The sequence below is a fragment of the Jaculus jaculus genome, chromosome 1 (genome assembly GCF_020740685.1).
Source record: "Jaculus jaculus isolate mJacJac1 chromosome 1, mJacJac1.mat.Y.cur, whole genome shotgun sequence".
NCBI classification, from domain to species: Eukaryota; Metazoa; Chordata; class Mammalia; order Rodentia; family Dipodidae; genus Jaculus; species Jaculus jaculus.
In genome coordinates, this window is record NC_059102.1 from 245,779,014 (window position 1) to 245,786,970 (window position 7,957).

The 7,957-nt window shown below is 46.0% G+C and overlaps 1 non-coding gene across 1 annotated transcript; it reads left to right on the plus strand.

Annotated features, from left to right (window-relative positions):
- The first annotated feature begins 2,035 nt into the window (after nucleotides 1-2,035).
- Nucleotides 2,036-2,138, plus strand: LOC123458288. The gene has a single exon (XR_006635576.1). It is a non-coding gene; the product is annotated as a U6 spliceosomal RNA (small nuclear RNA).
- The last annotated feature ends 5,819 nt before the right edge of the window (nucleotides 2,139-7,957 follow it).

The following is a 7,957-nucleotide window of genomic DNA, read 5'->3' on the forward strand; positions in this document are numbered from 1 at the left end:
GCTTGTCTGTTTTTTGATTTTGAGGTAGGGTCTCACTCTAGCCCAGGCTGACCTGGAATTCACTCTGTAGTCTTTTGTTTCATTTTGATACAAGGTCTTACTCTGTAGCCCAGGGTGACCTGAAACTTCCTATGTAGCCCAAGCTGGCTTCAAACTCTTGGCAATTCTCCTGCCTTTATCTCCTGACTGCTACTATTATAGGTATAAGCTACCCCATGTGGCTATAATTAATATTGATATGAAGAACCGACCAGAGGAGGTCAGGGATTTCAGGAGAAGATCTCTGTGAGCTGGAATGGTCTGGGCAGAGTTCCATGGAGTACCTTCTAGATAAGAAAACAAGCTACCACCAGGAGTAGATGGTAAGACTCTATTGCTAAAGACTCCACATACTTGGGCTGCAAGGCCACTGAGAAATCCTGCTAGAGCTGACTTGATACCCTCTTCCATGTAGACAAGCTGACAGAAAGCTGGAAAAAGCCACATTGCATGCAGTTCAATGGGAGAGAGAAAAATCACCAGTGAAGATACTCAACAGTGGACTGGACACTGCAAGCCTTAAATTTGGCCAGCCAGGCTAATGAGCCAACTGGTGCAATAGTGGCACGTCTGCTATGGGGGGGGGGCAACCACCCTCTAATTGGACTGGAGGCCCGCTCCATGGGAGGGAACACATCCCTGATACTGAAAACCTACAACAGGGGTAGTCATGAGCCCTGGGAGTGTAACATCTGCTGGTGTCTGGCTAAATGTATATACTATGCTCATCAAACTGTCCAGTAAGCACTTCTCTTAATGTTCACACCCATATATTAATGCTACCCTCACTTTTGGTTACAGAACCTTCTCTTTTCAGATGCAGTGACCTTGGGATGACTCAAAAGGCATCATGGTGCTGAGAAGAAGTGACAGAGGAGGGTTCGGCACTGCAATATCTCTATCACACCTTCCAGGGTCCATTGTGGAAGAGGTGGTGGAAAGAATGTAAGAGCCAAAGGAAGGGTAGGACTCCTTACAACGTGCCCCTCCAGACGCAAAATGGCCTGGATATCCATGACTTCACAGTGCCTGACACTACCTACACAAGACCATTATAATAGGAAGAAAGGATCATGACATCAAAGTAAAAGAGACACTAATTGAGAGGGGAGGGGATATGATGGAGAGTGGAGTTTCAAAGGAGAAAGTGAGGGGAGGGAGGGAATTACCATGGGATATTGTTTACAATCATGGAAGTCGTCAAGAAGAAAGAAAGAAAGAAAGAAAGAAAGAAAGAAAGAAACAAACAAACAAACAAACAAACAAACAAACAAACAAACAAACAAAGAAAACAAGCTACCAGAAGCAAATATAAGAATGATACCAAAGAACTTCCAACTGTGTCAATTAATGGATCCCAGCTGCTTTGAAAAGACTGAGACTCATGGTGGCACATGCCTTTAATCCCATCACTCGGGAGGCAGAGGTAGGAGGATCACCGTGAGTTCAAGGCCACCCTGAGACTACATAGTGACTACATAGTGAATTCCATGTCAGCCTGAGCCTAGTTCCTACCTCACAAAAACAAACAAAAGCAACAACAACAACAACAATATTTCACTTTTCAACTAATTTCAAATCCAAACACAGTGAAAATGCTAAATACCTTGCCACTGACCCACTCTGCCATCAAGTGCTTGAAGCTGGACACATGTTTGTAGCTAATCGTGTACTTTCCCCATGGCTACTGTTCCACTCTGCTGGGGTTGGGGATTTAGCTCAGTGGATGAGCGCTTGCCTAGAAAACGCAAGGCCCCGGGTTCGGTCCTCAGCACCGAAAAAAAAAATCTATCTATCTATCTATCTATCTATCTATCTATCTATCTATCTATCTCTCTCTCTCTCTCTCTCAAGGGAACTGTTCCACCCTGCTGGCCTCCTAGTGAATGACCTGTGCAGGGGACAGAACGGAGGGAATTCCAGCTCACCCTTTGACCGCAAGCTTCCTGCCAGTGCACAACCCACAATTTCTGCAAAGCAAAAGTGAGTGGAGTGTGTGCTTTGGCAGCACACACACAAAAACTGGGACAGTACAGAGAAGGTTAGCATGGCCCCTGTGCAAAGAGGACATGCAAGTTCATGAAGCATTCCACATTAAAAAAAAAAATGTGAGCGGGGGAGAGAAGCCAAGCTACCGAGGCTACCTGCAACCTCTCCAGGATCAGCAGCACTCAACTTCCATCAGGGCTGACCACCCCAAGAATCTGTGTTAGTGCTCTTTCTTCTGTTTATTATTAATTAAGTCATTTGAAAGTGACAGAGAGAGAAAGAGGCAGAGAGAGAGAGAGAGAGAGAGAGAAAGAATGGGCATGCCAGGGCCTTTAGCCTCTGCAAATGAACTCCAGACTGCATGTATCACCTTGTGCATCTGGCTTATATGAGTCCTGGGGAATCAAACCTGGTTCCTTTGGCTTTGCAGGCAAGCCTGCTAAGCCATCTCTTTAGCCCCATGCTCTTTCTTTTTGGTTTTATGAGAGAGGGTCTCACTCTAGCCCAGGCTGACATGGAATTCACTATGTAGTCTCAGGGTGGCCTCAAACTCATGGTGGCCCTCCTACCTCTACCTCCCGAGTGCTGGGATTACAGGCATGTGCTACCACACCTGGCTTCTATACTCCTTTTTTTTTTTTTAATTTATTTATTTATTTATTTGAGAGCGACAGACACAGAGAAAAAGACAGATAGAGGGAGAGAGAGAGAATGGGCGTGCCAGGGCTTCCAGCCTCTGCAAACGAACTCCAGACGCGTGCACCCCCTTGTGCATCTGGCTAACGTGGGACCTGGGGAACCGAGCCTCGAACCGGGGTCCTTAGGCTTCACAGGCAAGCGCTTAACCGCTAAGCCATTTCTCCAGCCCATATACTCTTTTTTTTTTAAAGAAGTATTTTTTATGGTGCATACCTTTAATCCCAGCACTTGGGAGGCAGAGGTAGGAGGATGGCCGTGAGTTTGAGGCCACCCTGAGACTACATAGTGAATTATTTATTTATTTGAGAGATACACAGACAAAAAGGGAGAGAGTGTGTGTATATAGGTGTGTCAGAGTCTCCAGCCACAGCAAATGAACTCCATTGCATGTGCCACTTTGTGCGTCTTGCTTTATGTGAGTACTGGGACTCGAAACCGGGCTGCCAGGCTTAGCAAGCAAGTGTCTTTAACTGCTTAGCCATCTTTCCAGCCCTTATGCTCTTTTCTTTTCCTCCCTCCTTCTCTCCACCTTTTTCTTTCTTCTCTCTTTCTTTCTTTTCTCTCTCTTTCTCAGCAGATCCTCACTGTAGGGATGGCTAGACAGATGGCATAACGGTTAAGGCACTTGTCTGCAAAGCCTAAATACCCAAGTTTTATTCCCCAGAACCCATGTAAGCTAGATGCACAAGGTAGCCCATGTGTCTGGAGTTCATTTGCAGTGGCTGGAGGCCCTAGAACATCCATTCTCTGTCTCTTTCTTGCTTGCTCTCTCTCTCTCTCTCTCTCTCTCAAATAAATTAAAAAAAAAATAGAAATAAGTACAGTCTCACTATAGCCCAGGCTGACCTGGAATTAAAATGCTGGATTAAAGGTGTGAGGCACCAAACCCACCCACCTGCCCTTTTCCCCTTCCTTTCTTCCTTCTCTCTGTCTTCTTTGAGACAGGTTCTATGCAGCCTGTAGCTCAGGCTGGACTGAACTTGCTAGGTATCCTAGCCTCAAACTCACAGTGATCCTCCTGCCTCAGCCTACTAAGTGTTAGAATGATAGGTGTAAGCCACCACACTTGAACTTAAGTGTGTGTGTGTGTGTGTGTGTGTGTGTGTGTGTGTTTTGAGATAGGGTCTCTCTCAAGTCCTCCCTCTGTAACCCAGGTTGGCCTTGATTTCACCACTATTCTACCTCTGCCTCTTGAATGCTGGGGCTGCAAGCTTGAGCCACCACACTTGGTTCATAAAAGATCTTTTGAAGCAAATAAAGGTGAATTTAAAATGGCTTCCAAAGCTGGGCTGCGTGGCACCATGCACATGCAGTCCCAGCTTCTTGGAGAACTGAGGCAGGAGGATCACTTGATCCCAGGAATGCAAGATCAGACTTGGCCACATAGTAAGACCCTATCTCCAAAAATCAAAACATAAACAAACTATAAAATGGCTTCCAAACAGTAGCAGGTCATGCAACTATTATATTCCGTCCTCTAAGTAAACAGGGTTTTCTCTCTTCAAAGCAGCTTAAGCTGCAATACTAGTCAGTACATAATTCAAAGTGGAAAGGAAAGTGTATACACAGCACTCAGGAGACAGAGGTAGGAGGATCGCTGTGAGTTTGAGGCCACACTGAGACTACATAGTGAATTCTAGGTCAGTCTGAGCGGTAGAGTGAGACCCTACCTCAGGAAAAAAAAAAAAAAAAAATCTGGACTGGGGAGATGGCTCAGTTAAAGGCACTTGCTTGTAAAGCTTGATGGCCTGGGTAAAATTTCCCAGAACCCACATAAAGTCAGAAGCACAAAGTGGTACAAGTATCTGGAGTTTGTTTGTAGTAGCAAGAAACTCTGGTGCAACCATTTTCATTCTTCCCTCTCTCCCTCCCAAACTTCCTCCTCTCTCTTTGCTTGCAAATAAATAAATAAAGCAAAATAAAATAAAACAAGTCAAAAGGCAAGAAAGTTTCCCTAGATGTTAAGATCAGATTTGACATATTATTATTTGATGCTATCTTAAGAGGTAGGGTCTCACTCAAGCCCAGGCTGACCTGGAATTCACTTTGTAGTCTCAGGGTGGCCTTGAACTCATGGTGATCCTTCTACCTCTGCCTCTTGAGTGCTAGGATTAAAGGCACGTGTCACCATGCTTGGCTCTTTTTCTTTTCTTTCTTTTTGTTTTTGTTTTTCTAGGTATGGTTTTGCTCTAGCCCAGGCTGACCTGGAATTCACTGTGTAGTCTCAGGCTGGCCTTTAATTCACAGCAATCCTCCTACCTCTGCCTCCCCAGTGCTGGCATTAAAGGTGTGTGCCACCACGCTTGGCTTCTTTTTCTTTTTTAAATATTTTACTTATTTATTTGAGAGAGAGAGAGGGGGGGGGGAGAGGGAGAGAAAGAAAGCAGGCATGGGCACACCAGGGCCTCTAGACACTGCAAACAAACTCCAGATCCATGCACAACCTTGTGCATCTGGCTTACGTGAGTAGTGGGGAATTGAACCTGGGATCTTAGACTTCACAAGTAAGCACCTTAACTGCTAAGCCATCTCTCCAGCCCTTGGCTTTCTTTTTCTTTTTGGCAGTATTGGAGATGGCACCCAGGTCCTTGCACAGGCTAGGCATGGGCTCTGCTCCTGAGATGGAGCTCCAGCTCCAGTTTATCAACCACATTCTTCAATGTGCTGGCACTTCTGCTTCCTGCCCTCTTTCTTTCTTTTTCTTTTTCTTTTTCAAAATATTTTATTTATTATTTATGGAGAGAAAGAGACAGATAGAGAGAAAAAGAAAATGGGTGTGCCAGGGCCTCTAGCCACCGCACACAAACTCCTGAGACATGTGCTACCTTGTGCATCTGGCTTACATGGGTCCTGGGGACTCAAACCCGGGTCCTTAGGCTTTGCAAGCAAATGTCTTAACTGCTAAGCCATTTCTCCAGTCTCCCCTACCTTTTTTTTTTTTTTTTTTTTTTGAGGTAGGGTTTCACTCTAGCCCAAGCTGACCTGGAATTCACTATGTAGTCTCAGGGTGACCTTGAACTCAAAGTGATCTTCCTACCTCTGCTGGGATTTAAGGCGTGTGCCACCATGCCCAGCCCCTGCCCTCTTTCTTGTATAAAGCATTATTTGTCACTATCAGCGAAGAGGTCCAAAGTTGAACCATCCATAAAAGCATTTAGAGAAGAGCTGAGTGAGGGGAAGTCTCCATCAGTGGCTCAGTGGCACTCCCCTAAATATATCCTGATATAGTAGATTTGGGGGCTTAGACACCTTCTCCAACAAACATATGCATATATACACTAATATTACACATGATACTTTTATGTGGTACAGTTTTTTATATTCTTATTTATTTGAAAGAGAAAGGGTGCATCAGTGCCTCTAGCCACTGCAAATGAACTTCAGATGCATGTGCCACCTTGTGCATCTGGCTTTATGTGGGTACTGGGGTATTGAACCCACCCAGGTCATTAAACTTTGCAGGCAAGCCCCGTAACCACTGAGTCATGTCTCCAACCCTCCATTAGACTTTTAAAATCTGAGGGACTTTTAAAAAACATGAATGCCTGGAATCTATCCCAGATCAATTTTCTCGGAATCATGAGGGGTGGGCACCAGGCTAGACGACTTTACACTTCCCAGGTGTCTCTAATGTGCATCCAGAGCCGAGGGCACATCCCACGCGTTCTCCTCCGCTGAGGTCCACAAGCACATTTCCCTCAGCAGGAGGCCTGCGAAGAGCCAGCCTGGCGTGAGGGCTAGGGCATGTTGGAGAGGGGTGCCCCAGTGCTCTCTGGCACCACCTGTCGTGACTCAGGTATCTGTTCAAATTAACTGACCATAAAAACAATGAGCAAATGAGTTATCCAGCCAGAAGGAAGTTAAAGGACAAAGGGTGTGAATTTGAACTGGGAATCAGAAACAAAAGCCAAGGAGAAACACGGAGGAGAGCAGGACTGATAGGCAAGGCCAGCCTTACATCTCTCTGACATACCTAGAGTGGTCTTTCATTGATTTTTAAAAATATTTTATTTATTTGAGAGAGAGAGAATATGGGCGCACCAGAGCCTCTAGCCACTGCAAATGAACTCCAGATGCGTGCACTCCCTTGTGCATCTGGCTGGCTTTCATGGGTACTTGGGAATTGAACCAGGATCCTTTGGCTTTGCAGGCAAGTGCCTTAACCACTAAGCCATCTCTCCAGCCCTTTTGCTGATTTTAAAAAATTATTATTATTGGTAAATGTGCTGCCTGCTTTATCCTAGAATGGGAGGGGGGGAATATAGTCAGCCTGTGCCAGAGGAAGGCCAGACCTATCCAAACACGTTGTATCAGCTTGTGTAGTTTAACTCATTGAACCTGTGCACTGTGGTATGATCTGACCCAGAGGACGGGGAAGGATGGTCTCTGGAAGTTTTATGGGTGGCCTGGCTGCTCTCTTATGCTTAATGGAATCCCCATGACACCCAGCCCTGGCCAGTACCAAGTGCCTACATGTCTGATGCGATGACCTTGTCCTCTGAGATCTCTGAACAAGACCTTCTGGTGTGTGTGGGGGACGAGGGGGAGTTTCCCATCCCACTTCAGTTCTTTGAAGCATCAGCACCATCTCTCTCTCTCTCTCTTTCTCCCATCAGCCAAGAATGACGTTCCTTCCTGCCTGCTGTCTGATCTTCTTGCCTCTGCCTCATAAGTGTTGATGTTATATGCCTGGGCCACCGCACCTGGGTCAGGTTGGACTTTCTCTAAGACTCCTAGGTGGCTGTGAGTTTTGAAGTTTTGAAAGTAGTGTGTGGTCCAATAAAGGGTGTGTATGGGTGGTGGGGAGCTCTCCCCAAAGGCTCTGGAAGTGTAGGGCAGGCCGCTTTGTTCTCGAGCACCAGGTGGCTGCCTGTGCGTGTGTTGACTTAGGCTGCACCTCCGAAAAGCCCCACCCGGGCACTGTTCTGAGTTGGCTTCAGCTCTTAAGGTAGACAGTGAAGATGAAGCCTTAGATCATTCCATAAACCACTCAAAGGCCCAGCAGCTTCTCCAGTCCCTGACAGAGATGCTCACATGACTCCACCGCCACCCTGCAAACCCACTCTCCTTAAATACTGCCTCAGTCTCCCCACAGCTCACGTCAAGCTGGCCAGCTTGCAACTGGGAAGTGGTGTTTCTAGTCCTGCTTTGGACCTCCTCTTGTGCTCTTTGGATTTCTTTTACTTGTTTTAGTTTTTTTAAATTTTATTTATTTATTTGCAATCAGAGA